Source organism: Arachis ipaensis, chromosome B4 (genome assembly GCF_059453495.1).
Source record: "Arachis ipaensis isolate K30076 ecotype BB chromosome B4, ASM5945349v1, whole genome shotgun sequence".
Classification (NCBI taxonomy): domain Eukaryota; kingdom Viridiplantae; phylum Streptophyta; class Magnoliopsida; order Fabales; family Fabaceae; genus Arachis; species Arachis ipaensis.
In genome coordinates this window covers 89,134,797-89,158,701 of record NC_142439.1, presented here as the reverse complement: position 1 = coordinate 89,158,701, position 23,905 = coordinate 89,134,797, and positions in this window count along the sequence as shown.

Genomic DNA, 23,905 nt, shown 5'->3' with positions numbered 1-23,905 from the left:
CCTTAGCTTGATCCACCTCTATTCCCTTGTTCAAAATTTTATGCCCAAGGACAATTCCTTCAGTCACCATAAAGTGACATTTTTCCCAATTTAGAACCAGGTTAGTCTCTTGGCATCTTTTCAGAACAAGTGCTAGATGGTTAAGATAGGAGCTAAATGAGTCTCCAAATACTGAGAAGTCATCCATGAAGACTTCCAGAAATTTCTCTACCATAAAAAGAGAAGATAGAGAGCATGCACCTCTGAAAGGTTGCAGGTGCATTGCACAGACCAAAAGGCATTCTTCTGTATGCAAATACTCCAGATGGACATGTGAATGCTATTTTCTCTTGGTCCTGAGGATCTACGGCAATTTGGTTGTAACCTGAATAGCCATCCAAAAAGCAGTAGTATTCATGACCTGCTAGTCTTTCTAGCATCTGGTCTATGAATGGTAAATGGAAGTGATCCTTCCTGGTGGCTGTATTGAGCCTTCTGTAGTCAATACACATACGCCACCCTGTAACTGTTCTTGTAGGAACCAGTTCATTTTTTTCATTATGAACCACTGTCATACCTCCCTTCTTAGGGACAACATGGACAGGACTCACCCAGGGGCTATCAGAATTAGGATAAATAATCCCAGCCTCTAGTAACTTATTGACCTTTTTCTGCACCACTTCCTTCATGGATGGATTTAGCCGCCTCTGTGGTTGAACCACTGGCTTAGCATCATCCTCCAATAGGATCTTGTGCATGCATCTTGCTGGGCTGATGCCCTTAAGGTCACTTATGGACCACCCAAGAGCTGTCTTGTGTGTCCTTAGCACTTGAAGTAGCGCTTCCTCTTCCAGGGGATTTAAAGCAGAGCTTATGATCACCGAAAAAGTGTCACCTTCTCCCAGAAATGCATATTTTAGGGATGGTGGTAATGGTTTGAGCTCGGGTTTAGGAGGTTTTTCCTCTTCCTGAGGAAATTTCAGAGGCTCTTTCAATTCCTCTGAATCCTCCAGATCAGGCTGAACATCTTTAAAAATGTCCTCTAGCTCTGATTCGAGACTCTCAGTCATATTGACCTCTTCTACTAGGGAGTCAATAATATCAACGCTCAGGCAGCCGTCTGATGTGTCTGGATGTTGCATAGCTTTGACATCATTCAACTTAAACTCATCCTTATTGACTCTCAGGGTTATCTCCCATTTTTGGACGTCAATGAGTGTTCGTCCAGTTGCTAGGAATGGTCTTCCTAGAATGAGAGTTGCACTCTTGTGCTCCTCCATTTCCAGTACTACAAAGTCAGTAGAGAAGGCAAATGGCCCAACCTTGACAATCATGTCCTCAATTATGCCTGATGGGTATTTAATGGAGCCATCAGCAAGTTGAAGACAGATCCGGGTTGGTTTGACCTCTTCAGTCAAGCCAAGCTTTCTGATGGTGGATGCAGGGATTAGGTTGATGCTTGCCCCAAGATCACATAAAGCTGTCTTGGTGCAATTACCGTCTAATATGGATGGTATCATAAAGCTCCCGGGATCTTTAAGCTTTTCTGGGAAGCTTTTCAGAATGACTGCACTGCATTCTTCAGTGAGAAGAACTCTTTCAGTTTCTCTCCAATCCTTCTTATGACTCAAGATATCTTTCATGAACTTGGCATAAGAGGGTATTTGCTCAAGTGCCTCTGCAAATGGAATCTTTATTTCAAGAGTCCTGAGATAGTCTGCAAAGCGAGCAAATTGCTTATCCTGCTCCTCTTGGCAGAGTTTTTGAGGATAAGGTATCTTGGCTTTGTAGTCCTCAACCTTGGTTGCTGCAGGTTTATTTCCTACAGAAGTGGTTGGGAAAGCCTTTTTAGAGGGGTTGTTATCAACACTTGTGTGTGTCTGATCTCTCACTGGCATTTGAATGCCAGGGTTGGAGGCTTGATTGGCGTTGGATGCCAACTTCCTACCTGTTTCAGGCGTTTGAACGCCAGAACTGAGCTTCCATTGGGCGTTTGACGCCAGTTCCTTGCCTGTTCCTGGCGTTTGAACACCAGAACTGTGCGTGGGTTGGGCGTTTAACACCAGCTTTGCATCCTTTTCTGGCGTTTGAATGCCAGAGTTATTCTTTTCTGGGCTCTTACTGTCCTTAGAGGGATTTTGGATAGTATTTTGCTCATCCTCTGTCAGTTGTTCTTTTCTTGGCATTCTGCTGCTCTGAAGTGAGGTATTTAATGCTTTTCCACTTCTTAATTGAACTGCTTGGCACTCTTCTGTTATTTGTTTTGATAACTGTTGTTTTGTTTGCTTCAACTGTACTTTCATATTCATATTAGCTGTTCTTGTGTCTTGTAGTATCTCCTTGAATTCGGCTAGCTGTTTTGTTAGAAAATCTAATTGCTGATTGAATTCAGTAACTTGTTCTGCAGGACTGAGTTTAGCAGTTACTGTTTTAGCCTCTTCTTTCATGGAAGATTCACTACTTAGGTACAGATGCTGATTTCTGGAAACTGTATCAATGAGCTATTGAGCTTCTTCAATTGTCTTTCTCATGTGTATAGATCCACCAGCTGAGTGGTCCAAAGACATCTGAGCTTTCTCTGTAAGCCCATAATAGAAGATGTCTAACTGCACCCACTCTGAAAACATTTCAGAGGGGCATTTTCTTAGCATCTCTCTGTATCTCTCCCAGGCATCATAAAGAGATTCATTATCTCCTTGTTTAAAGCCTTGGATGTTCAGCCTTAGCTGTGTCATCCGTTTTGGAGGGAAATATTGATTCAAGAATTTTTCTAACAGCTGTTTCCATGTCCTTATGCTAGCCTTAGGTTGGTTATTTAACCACCTCTTAGCTTGGTCTTTTACAGCAAATGGAAACAATAATAATCTGTAGACATCCTGATCTACTTCCTTATCATGTACTGTGTCAGCAATTTGTAAAAACTGTGCCAGAAAGTCTGTAGGTTCTTCCTGTGGAAGACCGGAATACTAGCAACTTTGCTGCACCATGATAATGAGCTGAGGATTCAAGTCAAAACTACTGACTCCGATGGAGGGTATACAGATACTACTCCCATATGAAGCAGTAGTGGGGTTAGCATATGACCCCAGAGTCCTTCTGGACTGCTCATTTTCACTTAGATCCATGATGGAGAAAAGGAAATTGATATGAATAGCAAATAGAATATATTTTTAAATTTTTTTTTTGAAAATCGAAATTAAAATAAAATAAAATAAAATAAAATGAATGAAAATTTGACTATATTTTCGAAAATTAGAAGAAAAATAAATAAAAAAAATTGAAAACTAAATTAATTAATTAAAAAGATTTGAAAAAGATGTGGGTGAGGATTTTCGAAAAAAATGAAGAGAGAGAAATTGGTTAGGAAGTTTTGAAAAAGATATGATTTTTTTTTGACAAAAATTTGAATTTTGAAATTTTTAAAACTAAGATAAGATAAAATAGAAATTTTAAAATAAAAATCTGAATTTTTTTGAAAAAATTTCGAATATTTGCTCAAAAATAGTTAGAGAAGATATTTTTTTTATTTTTGAATTTTATAATGAAAAAGAAAAACACACAAAAGACACACAACTTAAAATTTTTAGATCTAATGCTCCTTATTTTCGAAAATTTTGGAGGGAAAACACCAAGGAACACCAAACTTAAAAATTTTAAGATCAAAACACAAGGAAGACTCAAGAACACCTTGAAGACTCACAAGAACAACAAGAACATGGAGATAGAACACCAAACTTAAAATTTTTAGAAAACCAAAACAAAATTTTCAAAAACTAAAGAAAATCAACAAGAAAACACCAAACTTAAATTTTGGCACAAGATTTGTTCAAAGAAAAATTATTTTTGAAAAAGTTTTAAAAAGAAGATAGCCAATTACCAAGAACATAAGCACCACGCTCTAGCCAACTGAGCTATAAATTTAAAGTGTTTTAACAAAGGTATTTAATATATAAAGATGTTTTATTTATATATTTTTTTTGGATACAAATAATTCGAAAATGCACAAGGAAAACAAGAAAAATCACAAAACAAGAAAAACTAAAGATCAAACAAGGAAAATAAACAAGAACAACTTGAAGATTAAGAAAGAACAATGAACACAAATTCGAAAATTTTAAAAGAAAATAAAAACATGCAATTGACACCAAACTTAAAATATGAAACTAAACTCAAATAGAAAAACTCAATTATCAGTTTATAAAATTTTTGAAAAAAAATTAAAAAGAGAAAATAAGGATTTTAAAAAAATTTAAACCAAAAACAATAATAGAAGACTCTAAACCAAAAAGAAAAATTTTTCCTAATCTAAGCAACAAAATAAACCGTCAGTTGTCCAAACTCGAACAATCCCCGGCAACGGCGCCAAAAACTTGGTGCACAAATTGTGAATCACACTTTTCACAACTCATACCACTAACCAGCAAGTGCACTGGGTCGTCCAAGTAATACCTTACGTGAGTAAGGGTCGAATCCCACGGAGATTGTTGGCTTGAAGCAATCTATGGTTATCTTGTAACTCTTAGTCAGGATATAATATCAATAATAATTTTTAGTTTTAATTGTAAAAAGTCAAAGGGCATAAAATAAATACTTGTTACTCAATAATGGAGAATATGTTGGGGTTTTGGAGATGCTTTGTCCTCTTTATTTCAGCTTTTCTCTTGTACTCCTCTTCACACACGCAAGGCTTCTTCCATGGCAAGCTGTATGTAAGGTGTCACCGTTGTCAACGGCTACTTCCCGTCCTCTCACTGAAAATGGCCCAAATGCTCTGTCACAGCACGGCCAATCATCTGTTGGTTCTCGATCATGTCGGAATAGAATCCCTTGATTCTTTTGCGTTTGTCACTACGCCCAACAATCACGATTTTGAAGCTCGTCACAATCATTCAATCCTTGAATCCTACTCGGAATACCACAGACAAGGTTTAGACTTTCCAGATTCTCATGAATGCCGCTATCAATTCTAGCTTATACCACGAAGATTCTGATTAAGAAATCTAAGAGATACTCATTCAATCTGATGTAGAACAGAGGTGATTGTCAGGCACACGTTCAATGATTGAGGAAGGTGATGAATGTCACGGATCATCACCTTCTTCATAGTGAAGCGCGAATGAACATCTTAGATAGGAACAAGCGTGTTTGAATGGAAAACAGAAGTAATTGCATTAATTCATCGAGACACAGTAGAGCTCCTCACCCCCAACAATGGAGTTTAGAGACTCATGCCGTCAAAGAGTACAAAGTTCATATCTAAAATGTCATGAGGTGCAAAAATAAATCTCTAAAAGTTGTTTAAATACTAAACCAGTAACCTAGGTATACAGAAAATGAGTAAACTAAGATGGATAGTACAAAAATCCACTTCTGGGGTCCACTTGGTTTGTGCTGGGGCTAGAACTTAAGCTTCTCATGTGTCTGGGCTGTTTCTGGAGTTGAACGCCAGGTTGTAACCTGTTTCTGGCGTTGAACTCCAACTTGTAACTTGTTTCTGGCGCTGAACGCCAGATTACAACATGGAACTGGCGTTGAACGCCAGTTTACGTTGTCTATCCTTGAGCAAAGTATGGACTATTATATATTGCTGGAAAGCCCTGGATGTCTACTTTCCAACCCAATTAGAAGCGCACCAATTGGACTCTTGTAACTCCAGAAAATCCATTCCGAGTGCAGAGAGGTCAGAATCCAACAACATCAACAGTCCTTTTTCAGCCTGAATCAGATTTTTGCTCAGCTCCCTCAATTTCAGCCAGAAAATACCTGAAATTATAGAAAAACACACAAACTCATAGTAAAGTCGAGAAATGTGATTTTTATTTAAAAACTAATAAAAATATAATAAAAAGTGACTAAAACATATTAAAAACTACCTAAAAACAATGCCAAAAAGCGTATAAATTATCCGCTCATCAGCGTGCCACTTGGTATCGAAGGCGTGGCACGCCAGACTCTCATTTTCACTTAGGCGTGCCACTTCAGCAACCAGGCGTGACATGCCAATGTACAAAGAGGCCAAAGCAAGAGCTGGGCGTGCCACTTGGTATCGAAGGCGTGGCATGCCAGCCCAAGAATCTCACTTAGGCATGCCACTTGAGTACTGGGCGTGGCACGCCAGCTGCTGAAACCAAGGAAAGATCAAGGGTGTGGCACGCCAGCCTCTAGGCGTGGAATGCTGGTACAAATTTCTAGAGAGGATGAAGGAGGCCAAACACATGAGCGTGCCACTTGGTGTCGAAGGCATGGCACGCCACCCACTATTTCTTACTTAGGCATGCCACTTGAACCCCAGGCATGGCACGCCATTGTCATTCAGAAAGCAAGAGCCATTGGGGCGTGCCACTTGAGTTCATGGCGTGGCACGCCAAACAGAACGATCACTTGCCTCCAAAGGGCGTGGCACGCCAGACCTTGGGCATGCCACGCTAGCTCAACTTTCCAGGGAGCTTGATCAAGCGTACAACAAGGGCGTGACATGCCACACCCTCGGCGTCTCACGCTAGTTCAAATCTCCAGAGGCAAGAAGAAGAGGAAAAAGGCCAGGGCGTGCCACTTAAGCCCAAAGGCGTGGCACGCCATGCTACATGGGCATTAAGAGACCCTGGGCGTGCCACTTGAGCTCGAAGGCGTGGCACGCCAGTGGTGTTACTAAAGAAAAGCGTGCCACTTGAGGGACTAGGTGTGGCATGCCAAGCCAGAATTGAAGGAGCACGTGACACGCCACTAAAGCGCCAGCCACACGCCAGCTGGGAAGTCATGCTTATTAAGTTTCTTTTCCCTCCAAATTGTAATTTTCCTTTTTCACTTTTGTAATTCTTTTATTTCTAGAGCTAGGAGTAGTATAAATACCCCCAAGAAGTACTGAAGAGGGGTTAAGCAGTTTGAGAGACTAGTTTTGGATTCACTTTTACACTTCATCATCTTCTCTTACTTTTGAGTACTTCCCTTTGAGCTATGAGTAGCTAAATTCCCTCTCATTGAGAGAGGGAGCTCTGTTTTACTTAATGCATTGATGATAGTGAACTTCTTCTTCTCTTCATCTTCTCTTTGATTTGCTAGAAGGAATTTCGTTTCTAATGCTTAGTGTTCAATTATCTTGGGAAAGAGATTGAATGCAAAATGGGTATCATGGGAACCTTGGGAAAGGAAACATGAAACCATGCTTGAAATCCCTTCTCACATTTGAGTAGGATTTGGGTTTTGGTGTTTGGATATGGTGACATATAATCCTCCCTCTACTCGGACCTATTGATAAACTATTATTTTATTATTTATATTGTGTTTAATTATGTGGTTTTATCAATTCTTTACCCACTTATTCATATGATAAGCATGTATTTACAATCCCTTCCCAAAATCACTCCATGGTTGAAAACTTGCTTCCCAAAGACTTTTAATTATGTATTTTAATTCTCCTTTATCCCATTCGATGCCGTGATCCGTGTGTTAAGTGTTTCAAGCTTCATAGGGCATGAATGACTAGGAAATTGGAGAGGAAGCTTGCAAAAATGGAAGGAACACAAGAAACCAAGGAGATGACCAGCGAGCAATGACGCGAGCGCATGGCCCACGCAAACGCGTGAAATGGAGAATTCGCAGCGATGCAAATGCGTGCCTGACGCGAACGCGTGGATTGGAGTCTGTACGAATGACGCGATCGCGTGAACGACGCGAACGCGTGGCAAGGAAAAAACGCTGAATGACACGAACGCACGGACGACGCGTACACGTGACCTGCGCGATCTGCAAAAATAACAGAATATGCTGAGGGTGATTTCGGGTCACTTTTTGACCCAATTTTTGGCCCAGAAACACATACTAAACCTAGGAAACATGCAGAGACTCAACACGCATCCACACACATTCGGATTCATCACATTAGGATTACTCCTCGTTTTATATCTGAATCTAGATTAGTGTTATATTGATAGTTTTATGCTTTTGCTTGGATTTTTGGATGCTGAAAGTCATTACCTCCGTCGAAGACATTACTTTAGTTTGTTTCCTTATTCCTTATTTTTAATTAGTTACTCATTGACTCTATTCAAATAAGTATGTTACATTTTGAATTTATTAATATATGAAGTTATTTTTATTTTAATTAATTTTAATTCTCTATTTTATTTTAATTAATTATGTCTTTTCATATTTTTATGATTATTAATTTCATGTCAATGGAGTAGAATTTATACTTGACATGGGGGTTTATTAAGAGGTGATACTTGAGTTGGAATGCTCAAGTGCTTGGTTAAACTGGACGTTGTTAGCTAACTTCATACTTACTAACACTAGACCTCCCCAAGGGAGAGGGCTAGGATCTGAGAGTAAGAATTAGTTCAATCACCATACTTTTCCTTATTTAGTAAGGGGTAATCGAGTGAGAACAACAACCCTTTTACACCACACTTGAGAAGATCCCAACAAGGATAGAAGTTCCACTTAATTATTCCCCCAGTCAAGGCCTTTTATTCAGAATATCAATAATTATTTTTAGTTTATTTTTATTTCCTTAATTCACAATTATTTTAATTACTTATTATCAGACTCAACTCTCTGGGAATTTTCTGATTAATAAATTAGTACTCTTTCCTGCAACTCGTTGGGAGACGACCTGGGACTCATACTCTCAGTATCTTTATTTCTAAAATTTGTGACGACCCTTTTTAAATTGGTGAGACAGATCTTAGCCGGTTAAGAGCTATACGTGCAACGCTGTTCTCTTAATTGGAATCTCTTAATTGGCTAACTTCTGCCACGCATCACCTATGATGATGTGTGGTATAATCAGGGACCAAGCATATCTCTCTTCATGAGCAATTAGACCAAGGAATTGGCTATTGATCAAGATCTGAGAGATTGAGTCACCAAGGGATTGGGGCTCAATCAATCATGATTGCCAAGAGGTCAACGAGTTGCATGATTGAAGAGGATATAAGCTGAAATTGATCCAAAGAGACAACATCTCCTGATCTCAATGAATCTCTCCATTCTTATCTATCACTTTCTTTATAGCTTATTTTTATATTCTGCAATTCCCAATTCCCATTTACAATCGAGCCATTTATGATTCTGCACTTTACATTCTGTCATTTCTATTTTTGCACTTTATTGCTTCCCTTTATATTTTAGCCATTTACATTTCTGTCATTTATAATTCTGCAAATCACAATCTATCTGTTTTGCTTGACTAATTCATCAATTGATTAAAACTACTCAAATTTGCCAATCTCTGTGGATACGATCCCACTCCACTGTGGGTTATTACTTGGCAATAATTTTGGTGCGCTTGCCAAAACAAATGATTCACCATTTTTTTGAATGGGTATTAAATTGATTAGAGAGCTAGATTAAGCAATTTAATTTTCTTGTTATTTTATTTTATTTTATTCTTCTAGAACTTTTTATTTTTCTTTCATCTCTGCTCTGAGCTCTATTTCTTTTTCGCTGATTATTTTAGTTAGCCATCGTCCATAATTCCACTCTTCTAACTGTTTGATTAATTGCATCAACAAAGCTAACCACTAATCTCAACAAGATTTTTCTTTCTTCACTTGTTCTCTACTAGTTATTTGCCCAAGTGTATGACAGGTAGAAGAGGAGAGACTTCATCTCCCTTTGATAGTGAAATTGAGAGGACCTTCCTTAGACTAAGGAGGGAAGCAAGAGGCAAAGGCATAGTTGGAGAGGAACTAGTGGAAGAAGATCTGCAAACCACCATGGATGACGAAGTACAGGACAATGTTGGAGGAGATGCTGGAAATCATGTTAGGTAAGAAAGGAGAGTTTTAGGCTCCTATATCAACCCAAATCCAGGAAATTGTGGCAGCAGCATCCTAAAGCCAACAATCCATGCTAACAATTTTGAGTTGAAACCTCAGCTCATCACACTTGTCCAGAATAATTGTTCATATGGAGGAAGTGCCCAAGAAGACCCTAATCAACATCTCAACACATTTCTGAGGATATGTGATACTGTAAAGTCCAACGGGGTACACCCTGACATCTATGAGCTACTCTTGTTTCCTTTCTCACTCAGAGATAAGGCAGCAAAGTGGCTGGAATCATTTCCCAAGGAGAACCTAACCACATGGGAGGATGTTGTAATCAGATTCCTTGCAAGATTTTACCCTCTACAAAGAATCAACAGGCTGAGAACTGAGGTGCAAACTTTCAGACACAAGATGGAGAAACACTCTATGAGGCTTGGGAGAGATTCAAAGATCTGACAAGACGATGCCCACCAGAAATATTCAATGAGTGGGTACAACTGCACATCTTCTAGGAAGGGCTATCCTATGAATCAAAGAAGACCGTGGATCATTCTTTAGGAGGCTCACTCAATAAGAAGAAAACCATTGAAGAAGCAATAGATGTCATCGAGACGGTAGTTGAAAATGAGTATTTCTATGCTTCAGAAAGAACTCAAAAGAAAGGAGTGCTAGAAATCAACTCTGTAGATGCTTTGTTAGCTCAAAATAAGGTAATTGCAGCACAAATAGCAGCCTTAACGAAGAAGATGGAGGCTAATCAAGTCTTAGCCATACAAAATCAAACTCCTCAATAAGAAGGAAGTGCATCAGAATCTGAAGGTGACTGGGAACAAGCTAATTATGTGAACAACTCATCCAGACCACCATATGATCCAAACTCTAAGACATACAACCCAGGTTGAAAGAACCACCCAAATTTTGGGTGGGGAAACCAGCAAAACCACAACCAAGACCACAACAAACCTTATCCATCAAATCAACACAACACTCACAACCCCAACCATCAAATAGGCAACCATAGACCCTACCATAACTCACAAAACACATCATACCATAGCAAACAACCAATACATAATAACCTCCATCAAGACACACCACCCTCAACTATACAACCATGTAAAATCAAGAGCAACTTTGAGAGGATGGAGGCTGCAATAGCACAACTGTCATCACAGATTACAGGAGCAGTCTCCACCCTTATGGAGAGACAAGCACAGACTGAAAGAAGGATAGACACCAATCAAGAAGAATACAGGTCAAATCTGAAAAATCAAGGCGCAGCAATCTCAAAGTCGGAAGTACAAGTAGGGATCTTATCCAAGCAAATCCCACTGTCCACACACACATTTTCCAGTGATACCATGGCCAACCCAAGAGGGGAATGCAAGGCCATTACACTAAGAAGTGGGAAAGTTGTGGAGGAAGGACCCCCAAGCAAAGACAACCATGAAGAAGAAGTTGCAGAAAAGCATGGGAATAAGAATAAAGAAGAGACCCCTGTTCTATCTTCATCAAAACCAATCCTGAAGCCTTATGTGCCAAAGGCACCATACCCACAAAGGCTAGGAAAAAGTGGGAAGGATGGCTAATTCTCTAAGTTCCTAGAGATCTTCAAGAAGCTCCAAATCAACATACCATTTGCTGAGGCATTGGAACAAATGCCACTCTATGCCAAATTCTTGAAAGAGCTTATAACAAGAAAGAGGAACTGGGAGGCAAAGGAGACCATAGTATTAACTGAGGAATGTAGCGCCATCATACAAAAGAAGCTACCTCAGAAGATGAAGGACCCAGGGAGTTTCCAAATCCCCTGCATCATAGGGGATGTCACTATTGAGAAAGCCTTGTGTGACCTGGGAGATAGCATAAATCTCATGTCCTTAACCATGATGAGAAGGATGAAGATTGAGGAAGCCAAGCCAACAAGAATGGTACTCCAATTGGCTAACAGAACATTTAAGTTTTCACATGGGGTGGTGGAAGACTTGTTAGTAAAAGTGGGAGAATTCATTTTCCCAGCCGATTTTGTTGTGCTGGACATGGAAGAAGAAGCCAACACATCAATCATCCTAGGAAGGCCATTCCTAGCTACTGCTGGAGCCATCATTGATGTGCAAAAAGGAGAACTAGTCTTGAAATTGCATGAAGTGAAGATGGTCTTCAACGTCTTTAAAGCAATGAGTTACCCCAAAGAATCCATAGGAGAATGCATAATAGTAGACACCATGGAACAGATAGTTCAAGGGGTCCTGGAAGAAGAACAATGCGAAGGAACTATTGAGTTGGAATAAGCATCAAACGGAGAACCACCACAAGGAACCATGAAGAATCCAATCATACCAACCACCACAGATAACAAAGAAGCAGAGGCACCAAAACTAGAATTGAAAACATTACCACCTAGCTTGAAATATGCATATTTGGGTGCTAACAACACTTACCCAGTAATCATAAATTCAAGTCTGAGTAAGGAGCAAGAAAAGGAGCTTATCCAAGTGCTAAGACAACACAAAGATGTCATAGGCTGGACACTTGCAGATTTAAAAGGGATCAGTCCTTCAAGGTGCATGCACAAAATCCTACTTGAAGAAGAGGCCAAACCTTCAAGGAAACAAAAAAGGAGGCTGAACCCAACTTTGAATGAAGTGGTTCAAAAGGAAGTGTTGAAATTGTGGCAAGCAGGGGTGATCTACCCCATCTCAGACAGCCCTTGGGTAAGTCCGGTGCAAGTAGTCCCAAAGAAGGGAGGGATCACTATTGTATCAAATGAGAAGAATGAACTGATACCCACAAAGACAGTGACCGGATGGCGTATGTGCATTGACTATCGGAAACTCAATGAAGCCACTCGGAAAGACCACTTTCCCCTACCCTTCATGGACCAGATGCTTGAAACATTGGCAGGACATGAGTATTATTGCTTCCTAGATGGGTATTCGGGCTACAATCAAATTGTTGTAGACCCCAAGGATCAGGAAAAAACTTCATTTACTTGTCCATATGGTGTTTTTGCTTACAGGAGAATGCTTTTTGAATTGTGCAATGCACCTGCAACATTCCAAAGGTGCATGCTCTCCATCTTTTCAGACATGATTGAGAAGTTCATAGAAGTATTCATGGACGACTTTTTTTTGTTTGAAAACTCATATTCTGATTGCCTATGCCATCTTGCTCTTGTGCTAAAAAGGTGCCAAGAAACCAACCTGGTTTTGAACTGGGAGAAGTGCCATTTTATGGTAACTGAGCGGGTGGTTCTTGGTCACAGGATTTCAAAAAATGGTATAGAAGTAGACAAGGCAAAGGTGGAAGTAATTGAAAAATTACCTCCACCGTGCAATGTCAAGGCAATCAGAAGTTTTTTGGGACACGCTGGGTTCTATAGGAGGTTTATCAAAGACTTTTCAAAGATTGCAAAACCCCTTAGCAACCTACTTGTCTCAAATACTCCCTTTGTTTTTTATAGAGAGTGCATGGTAGCCTTTGATGAGCTTAAGAAGAGACTCTCCTCTGTACCTATTATAGCACCACCAAGCTGGGATCTTCCCTTTGAATTAATGTGTGATGCATCTGATTTTGCTGTTGGTGCTGTTCTAGGACAGAGAAAAGACAAGCTAGTACATGTTATTTACTATGCTAGCAAAGTCCTTAATGAGAATCAAAGGAACTATACCACCACGGAGAAAGAACTTTTAGCCATAGTCTTTGCTTTTGATAAGTTTAGATCATATCTTATTGGCTCTAAAGTAATTGTATTCACTGATCATGCAGCACTCAAATACTTGCTTATCAAACAAGAATCCAAGCCTAGATTAATAAGATGGATTCTGCTGCTCCAAGAATTTGACATTGAAATTAAAGATAGGAGTGGAGCAGAGAACAAAGTAGCTGACCATCTCTCAAGGATTCCACAAGAAGAAGAAGAGACACACCAAGTTGTAGTGAATGAAAGCTTCCCTGATGAGCAGTTGATGATGATCCAAGTAGCTCCTTGGTTTACAGACATAGCTAACTTCAAAGCTATTGGGGAACTACCAACCAACATCAACAAACACATGAGGAGAAAGCTAATCAAGGATGCCAAACACTACATTTAGGATGACCCCTATTTGTTCAAAAAATCTGTTAATGGGATCTTGAGAAGGTGTGTCTCCCATGAAGAAGGGCAGGAAGTACTGTGGCAGTGCCATGGATCTGCATATGGAGGCCACTTCAGTGGAGAAAGAATAGCAGCAAAAGTGCTTCAATTTGGATTTTACTGGCCAACAATGTTCAAGGATGCCAAGGAATTGGTGTCAAGATGTGATGAGTGCCAAAGAGTCGGTAATCTAATAAAGAGAAATGAGATGCCACAGCAATTCATACTAGAGCTAGAACTATTTGATGTATGGGGAATTGATTTTATAGGACCCTTCCCAACCTCCTACTCAAATAGTTACATATTGGTGGCTGTTGATTATGTCTCAAGATGGGTAGAAGCCATAGCCACTGCAACAAATGACAACAAAGTTGTGATAAGCTTCTTGAGAAGGAACATTTTCAGCAGATTTAGAGTTCCTAGAGCTCTCATCAGTGATGGAGGGACACACTTCTGCAATAAACAACTTGAAACACTCCTTCTCAGGTATAGAGTCAAGCACAAGGTGGCAACTCCATACCATTCATAGACCAACGGCCAAGCTAAAATCTCAAACAGAGAACTAAAGAGAATTCTTGAAAAAACTGTTGAAAGCTCAAGAAAGGATTGGTCTAAGAAGCTGGATGATGTACTGTGGGCCTACAGGACAGCCTACAAGACACCCATTGGGATGTCCCCATACCAACTGGTATATGGCAAGGCTTGTCACTTACCAGTTGAACTTGAGCATAGAGCGTTTAGGGCTCTAAAAATGTTAAACTATGATGAACAAGCTGCTGGAGAAAGAAGATTAATGCAACTCAATGAGCTGGAGGAATTTAGAAATCAAGCATATGAGAATGCAAAAATATACAAAGAAAACACAAAAAGGTGGCATGATCAAAAGATAGCAAGAAGGGAGTTCACTGAAGGACAAAAAGTGCTGCTGTACAACTCAAGACTCAAGTTCTTCCCTGGAAAACTTAAGTCTCGATGGTCAGGACCCTTCACCATACTCAAGGTGTTTCTCTATGGTCATGTAGAGCTCATGGAGGACAAGACTCAGAGAACTTTCATTGTCAATAGCCATAGACTCAAACACTACCTTGGAGGCTCTTTAGAGGAGTAGAGAGTGAGCTACAAGCTCAACTAAAGAGGGAGGAGTGTTAAGCTAGTGACAATAAAGAAGCGCTAGTTGGGAGGCACCCCAACACTTTATCCTTTTTATTTATTGTTTTTTCTTAGAAGTAGTTTAAATTTCATTGCTTTAGATAGTTTCAGTTTTAGTTTCACACTTGCGTTGCATTACCATTTAGAATTAGATTGCAAGTGGTAGGATAGGGAGTTTAAATATCAGCTTTAATAGTTAGGACACCTTTACATTCTGTTGTTTCTTTTATTCCAGAATTACAACTTGACGAATGCATTACTAATGGGGAATAAATGAGATGAGAACTAGCTAAAAGGCTAAGTTTGGTGTGGCCAATCACCCACTTAATCTAGGCTTACAACCATCGTGATAACTTGATTTTAAGAGTAAGTCCAGAGATTAAGTTTGGTGTGGCCACCACCATAGAAGGATCACCTAGCAAGCCCAAATTCTACTCAATCTGAAAGCACTTAATCATTTGGTGAAAGCATGAACGTGATTTAATGAGTTCAAAGGAGGTTAGAAACAAAAGAAAATGAAAAGATTGGAATTTTTTTATCCTTATGAACACATTAAATACACAATGATAAAACTAATTTATTAAGATGCAATAGGATTAAGTTTGGTGTCCCAAGGGACACCTATCAGCTGCAATCCCACTTACCCGTAACAAGAAGGAATGTGAAGGATTCTTTTGTCATTACTAACAGGTTTCAGTTTTATTTTCAGGAGAAAAGGTGGGACCCACATGGTAAATCACTCATAAAGCAAAGAAGTCAAAGTGTACTTACACTTTGGAACTCAACACATGCAGAAGGCACAGTGAGAAAAGGGTTGGCGCCTCTTCCCACGCTAGGCGCCACTCCCCAAGTGGAAAAACTTTGAATCCTTTTTATTTCCCACCATTCAAATCACACCCTTCACCCCTTATAAAAGCCTCACCTTCCCAACTCTTCTCCCACTTTAAACCCCTGATCACTCACAAAAAATAATCTAAACACCTTTCTTCTTTTCTTCTATTCTCGCCTCCCACTAACTCTCTTCCCCTACTTCTTTCCTTTCTCTTGATTAGGACAATCAAGTCCTAAGTTTGGTGTTGGAGCAAAACCTTATTTTGCTTGCCTCTCTTGCAACCTCCCCCAATTTTTTTTACAAGCTCAAACACACTCTCTCAACCTAATGGCACCACCAAAAAGCTCAGCCTCAAATAAAAGAAAAACCAAGGAACCAACCTCTGGATCCTCAAGCTCATCTTTCAATGAATACAAGTTTCTCTCCACATTTAACCATAATCAATTCTATGGTTGGGTGAGTGATAGGGAGATCATTCTAGAAGTTGGGTTCCAATTAGGGAGGAACGAGCATCTTGAGATCAACATTGAGATCAACAGTAGGGGCTGGTCACTTCTATGCAACCCACCAAGGAAGGTAGTAGAGAGCTTGTGAGGGAGTTTTATGCTAACGCTGTGCCTCAACCAGGACAACACTATGGCTACATTAGCTATGTGAGGGGGAAGTCCATTGACTATAGCCCCTCCAGCATAGAGAGAATGCTAATGGTGAAGAGGACAAGCTCCACCCGGAGCTATGAAGAAAGAATGAAACAACAAGACCCTGGATTTGATGAAATCCTGAACGAGATTTGCGTGCTGAACGTGCAATAGATCAAGGACAAGGATGGGATACCCAAGGAGGTCCCTAATCCTCACATTCAACACTTCAGAGGTGGCCAAGGAGAGAGCTGTGCTTATATACAGCATCATGAAAGGTGAGAATGTCAATGTGGGGAGATGATTGCCAACAACATTAACAAAGTGCTAAAAAGCACTAGTGACAACACGAGGTTGGCATTCCCAAGCATCATACAGAGGTTATGTGATGAAGCTGGAGTTGAAAAGATCATTGATGAGGTGATGGTGAAGCAAGATAAATTCATAACTGCCAAGAAGATGGCCAAAGTGGTGGCTGTTAACCCACTTCAGAGGGCCAAAGTGACATCAACACACAAGTGAAGTTAAATCACTTGTGTAATGCCGTAGCCGCTCTAAACCCAGGATACCCAACATTCATGCAAGGAATGGAGGAGTTGAGTGCAAGACAAGAGGAAATTCTAGCCAAACACAAAGAGGATGAGAGGAATTACATGAGGAGGCTGGGATTTTGGAAGCCCAAGGATGCTAAGGCACAAGAAGGATCCTCCAAGAAGGATGAAGGAGGCCCCTCCCCTTCCAAGAAGAAGGACAAAGGAAAGGGGCAAATGAACTGAAGATGAAGCTGCTCAAGGTTGTTAAGTCCCATGGTTGACCCCCTCTAAATTCTAAATCATGTTTAAGCTTTTGTTTGATTTACTTTCTGTCAAAAATAAATAGTCATGCTAGGATAGTTTATGTTTTCTGCTTAGTTTTATTTCATGCTTGAAGTCCTTTTTGAGTCTTTTAAAATACAAGAAAGAAAATGCAATGTATTTCAAGTCTTTCTTATCAACATGAATAAAATAGAGCTTGTCTCCATAAGAATTGATGTGAGCTGTGCAAAAACAAGAGTAAGAGAAACCAAAGCCAAGAGAGATCATTCAACAAACTAAGAAACAAGGAACTAAGTGTAGAACCTTGAATGAACTAAAAAGAAAATGAGTCATGGGAAACAACTAGTCTTAGAAGGTACAACAAGAAAAGGTTAAGGGATGCTCCTTGAATATCCATAGAACCAAGAAGTAGTAAGCAATAAAGACCCAAGGCTCTGAGCATCAACTACTAGGATGGGAAATAAATATTAAAAAAAAGCTCAAAAGAGTTAAAGACCCTAGTAGATGCTTGTGGTGAAGATGTGTCAAGAAGAGACCTGGGCAAGTAAATTCTTAGGGGCGCTTCAACACCTAGTACCCTAAAACCAACTGGTTTGGGAGTGCTAATTGAAAGCCTAATTAAAGGTTTGTCTTGAGACAGAACACTTAGAGTCGTGGTCAAGAAAAGCACAACCAAAAAGAAAGTGAAACAACTCTTACTACTTCAAGGTGACAATCAATAGAAAGGACCCCTGAAACTTATTCTTGACAGAACCCTCAAAGATTTAAAAGTTCTCTATGACATTCAAACATTCATACATGTGTTGAACACTTAATCCTATTTTTAGTTATGTTGCATTCATTCAAAGGCCAAGGTCTCAATTTATAAAAAGCCTACTCACATTGATTTGCTTGGGACAAGCAAAGCTTAAGTTTGGTGTTGTGATGACTTGCATCATCTACCCTTCTTTCTTGCATAAAGAGGACCATAAAAGAGCATAAATCTAAATTGATCATTGCAATTCATGCATTATTTGATGAATATTATGGTACATTGTTTTGAGATGAGTTGTGCTGAATTTCAGGTGAAAACAACATCAAATATAGGAAGAAAGCAACAAAGAAGCTGGGCGTGTGAAACTGGTATGCCACTTGGAGCAAACGCCACAAAAATGCACTGGCGTGGCACGCCAGTCCTGAAATCCAGAAGGAAGTCTCAAGCATTCACAAGGGGCGTGGCACACCAGACCCTGGGCGTGCCACGCTAGTACAAAGTTCCAGAGAAGCAACAATGGAGGATACTAAAGGGGCGTGGCACGCCAGGCTGGGCGTGGCACGCCTAAACCATCATCTATTATGGGCGTGCCACTTGAGCCAAGGGGTGTGGCATGCCAGCTCATTACTCCAGGGGGAACCATCACATGGGCGTGCCACTTAGTATCAAAGGCGTGGCACGCCAACCCCAAGAAGTCACTTAGGCGTGCCACTTGAGCAACCAGGCGTGGCACGCCAAGCTTGAGAAGTCTACAAATGTATGGGCATGCCACTTGAACAGCATGGCATGGCACGCTGGTACAAAATTTCAGAGAAAGGAGTTGAAGGCCATATAGATCTGGGCGTGCCACTTGGTATCGAAGGCGTGGCACGCCAGACTCTCATTTTCACTTTGGCGTGCCACTTCAGCAACCAAGTGTGGCACGCCAATGCACAAAGAGGCCAAAGCAAGAGCTGGGCGTGCCACTTGGTATCGAAGGCATGGCACGCCAGCCCAAGAATCTCACTTAGGCATGCCACTTGAGTATTGGGCGTGGCACGCCAGCTGCTGAAACCAAGGAAAGATCAAGGGCATGGCACGCCAGCCTCTAGGCGTAGCACGCTGGTATAAGTTTCCAGAGAGGATGAAGGAAGCCAAACACATGGGCGTGCCACTTGGTGTGAAGGCGTGGCATGCCATAAACTATTCCTCACTTAGGCGTGCCACTTGAACCCCAGGTGTGGCACGCCATTGTCATTCAGAAAGCAAGAGCCATTGGGGCGTGCCACTTGAGTTCATGGCGTGGCATGCCAAACAGAAGGATCACTTGCCTCCAAAGGGCATGGCACGCCAGACCTTGGGCGTGCCACGCTAGCTCAACTTTCCATAGAGCTTGATCAAGTGTACAACAAGGGCGTGGCACGCCACACCCTCAACGTCCCACGCTATTTCAAATCTCTAGAGGCAAGAAGAAGAGGAAAAAGGCTAGGGCGTGCCACTTAAGCTCGAAGGAGTGGCACGCCATGCTACATGGGCATTAAAAGACCCTAGGCATGCCACTTGAGCTCGAAGGCGTGGCACGCCAGGGGTGTTACTAAAGAAAAGCGTGCCACTTGAGGGACTGGACGTGGCACGCCAAGCCAGAATTGAAGGAGCACATGACACGCCACTAAAACGCTAGCCACATGCCAGCTGGAATGTCATGCTTATTGAGTTTCTTTTCCCTCCAAATTATAATTTTTCCTTTTTCACTTTTGTAATTCTTTTATTTTTAGAGCTAGGAGTAGTATAAATACCCCCAAGAAGTACTGAAGGGGGGTTAAGCAGTTAGAGAGACTAGTTTTGGATTCACTTTTACACTTCATCATCTTCTCTTACTTTTGAGTACTTCCCTTTGAGCTATGAGTAGCTAAATTCCCTCTCATTGCGAGAGGGAGATCTGTTGTACTTAATGGATTGATGATAGTGAAATTCTTCTTCTCTTCATCTTCTCTTTGATTTGCTAGATGGAATTTCGTTTCTAATGCTTAGTGTTCAATTATCTTGGGAAAGAGATTGAATGCAAAATGGGTTTCATGGAAACCTTGGGAAAGGAAACATGAAATCATGCTTGAAATCCCTTCTCACATTTGAGTAGGATCTGGGTTTTGGTGTTTGGATATGGTGACATATAATCCTCCCTCTACTCGGACCTATGATGATGTATGGTATAATCAGGGACCAAGCATATCTCTCTTCATGAGCAATTAGACCAAGAAATTGGCTATTGATCAAGATCTGAGAGATTGAGTCACCAAGGGATTGGGGCTCAATCAATCATGATTGCCAAGAGGTCAACGAGTTGCATGATTGAAGAGGATATAAGCTAAAATTGATCCAAAGAGACAACATCTCCTGATCTCAAAGAATCTCCCCATTCTTATCTATCACTTTCTTTATAGCTTATTTTTACATTCTGCAATTCCCCATTCCCATTTACAATTGGGCCATTTATGATTCTACACTTTACATTCTGTCATTTCCATTTCTGCACTTTATTGCTTCCCTTTACATTTTAGCCATTTACATTTTTGTCATTTATAATTCTGCAAATCACAATCTATCTGTTCGGCTTGACTAATTCATCAATTGATTAAAACTGCTCAAATTTGCCAATCTCTGTGGATACGATCCCACTCCAGTGTGGGTTATTACTTGGCGATAATTTTGGCGCGCTTGCCAAAAGAACTGATTCACCATTTTTTGAATGGGGGTGTGAATTGGACTCATCAAGCTTAGTAAAACCAAGTGGTTCATCACTTCGGCTATGGTAGCCGAGAATTGCCCTTACGTTATTCGGAATCCTCTTGCTCTTGGAGAAAAACTTAAAGGTCTTGATGGTCTTGGGGCAAGGGTGGGAAAACTTCACATTGGGGTAAAAAATGAGGTTCATAGTTTGGGAGAAAGGTTGTATATGTGGGAGGTGACTCATTTTGCTAAGTGTTTTGAGGTGGTATGTAAGAAGGTGGATGGTAGTTTTGGTGTGGTGTTTCAAAATATGGTGATTGAGGATTACGTTGGGAGTATGGATCATAGGTATATGGTGGTGAAGGTGTATAATCAAGATAAAATCCACCATATCCTTGGTTTGGGTATGCATATTGGGGAGGGTTTTGCTCATTGTAGTATAGAGGAAGTTACTCCTCCCAAAATTGATGTTCCAATCCCAAGATGCAATCTAAAATTGAGGTTATCAAGCCCTACAAAATGATCACAACCATACTCTAAACCAAGAGGGAGATAACTCATAGAGAAAATAGAAAATAAAAACAAAAGACATCAATTGACAAAAGAAATAAAATCCTAATTACCAATAAAAGCAAACAAAAAACCTCAAAAGTATCTATTCACACTATTCACATGTTCACGACAACCAAAATCATAACATTTATGGCGCTAGTTCCTGGGCAACGGTGCCAAAAACTTGATGGAAAAGATTTGTGACGGTTCGGAAATTTAGCAAAACAAGAATCACTTCGTTAGTAGCATAGTCCAAACCGACAAGTAATCCTCCCAATCAAAGTTTAATTTCTAATTCAAATTAACCGAGAGTAATAAAATCTCGGGTCGTCTTCCCTAGGAACTAGTGCCAACAAGTGCATAAAATTGGTTGTGGAAAGCAAGGGGGTTTTCAATGATGAAAGCAAACAATAAAGAGATAAAAGAACGATCAAAATTGCAAATGAATAAAGAACTATGTAAGTAATATAAACAAGTAAGACTCAAAATTGAGTGAAATGTGGTTCAAAATATAAATGAAACCTTGACTTGGGATGAGTTATGGAATTCCTTCCTTGTCATAACCACAACTATGATAATTATGATGGATTAATCTCACTAAGTCAACTCTTAACATCGAAGAGTAAGTCAAGTGAGCATAATTGTTATTAATCCACAAATCCTAACTATCTTACTAATTACCTTAGTAAGAAGCTAGCGTTAGGGGAAACAATAACAACTAACAACCCAAGAATTATCACTAAATGTCGGACATTATGACTCTTGTAACAACCCCGTTTTTTCGAGTACGCGAGATCCTTTCTGAAGGCACGGATTTCTCCGAAAGATCAGTAAAGGGAAAACCTATGCTTTATCATCAAGCATCTCAATCCTCATTGTCATTATGTCATCCTTAAGCTAGAACCTCTTTTGAGGCAAGCTCGATAACGCAATCACGAAGAACCTAGTTTTTGAACCGTATCTGTTAGGAGTTTTGATTCTAGTTTTCGTAAATAGTCTCTGTTTGATGAACCGGACACGATTCATGAGATAAGAGAGATAATAGTATAATATTATCATTATATTAGTACTAGAAGCTGCTTGAATGATATTATAACATTACCTGGTCTATTTTAGTTAAAAATAGGAAATCGGTTTAATCGGGTTCACAGTTTACTGGTGCAGCTTAGCACCAGCACTCTTTGATGATTTTAGCAATGCTAAGGCCTCATCATACATTTTCTATTCTCATATTAAATATGTTACTAGTTTCATTTATGCTAGTAGCTCAGAAAAGAATTTTTAGAGATGTTTTTACGAGTGTTCCGATACATCTAGTTTTAGTAGTTATACACCTGAGATATTTTAATATTATTTTAACCCACCTCCAAGCCAACCAATCAAAACTCACCCTACACCCCCCAAGACTCCTAAGGCTGGTTCATTTTCACCTTGTGGCCGAAAATAGGAAAAGAGAAAAAAAGAGAAAAGTTCTTAGTTCCAAATCTTCAAAGCTTGATTTCTGCTGAACTAAAACTCAAATCAAAATTCCAATCCAACCAAAATGATCCTGTCTTATTTCTCTACATTATCAAGGCTGGAATCAAGGTGAGTTGGCTGCACCATCTCCCTTTTGCTTCGGTTTCAAGGAAACATACTTAAACATGTGTTTTCTTGATGTTCTTCCTTAGGAATCATGCTTAACTTGACTTGAGGGCCAAGAAACATTAATTTCCAGCAAGTCTAAGGTGATAAATCCCTTCCTAACATGCTGAGTGAGATTCGTTCAGTTGATGGTTTGTGGATTTAAAGTATTTCTTGATGTAATTTAGGAGGAAAAAGTGCTTAAGGACCACCTGAGAGTATAACCGAATTTGGAGCAGCAAAACCAGGTAGGGTGTGATGAAATTAATCTTGATTATTTGTGTTTGAGTTGTGTAAATGTTGTATGATTTGGCTGTGCTAAAAATTGGTTGCATATATGTTTGATTCTTGGTGAAAATTTGGTGAAATTTTGATGAAATTTGATGAAATTCAAGCTTTGAGTTTATATTCTTGGAGCTGCTAGAAAAATGAAACCCTAGGCCTTAAATTGAGGTTAAATTTGTGTTAAAATCAAGTATAAAAGATGGGGCTTTGGTGGCTGCAATTTTATTTTGAATTATTGTAAAAATCGGTTACTGAAAAGATTGAAAAACGGGTAAAAATAGAGAAAGAATCTGAAGAATTTATGAAGAACACAAAGAACACTTTGAGTGTAATGAAGAACAGGCCTTAGATCTTGAAAAGGACAAGGAAGTAAAATTTTTGGTGTTTAGGGAGTTATTTGGTAATTTCTGAAAGTTAGGGTGGTTAAAGTAGAAATATTAAAAGTTACAGGTGGTAAAAAGTAAATTTTAAAGGTTAAAAGTTAAAGTGGAGTAATTTTCGAAAATTTAATGATAAAATAATGCGAAAAAGGCAGTTTTTCGTATAAGCTTTAGAAAGACAACTTTAAGCCAAGAATCTCATAATTACCTTCATAAAACACTTAGGGAGTGGTAATAACATGTTAGTGAGGCAAAGATAAAGGAAAGATAAAAAGTTAAAGAAAAGG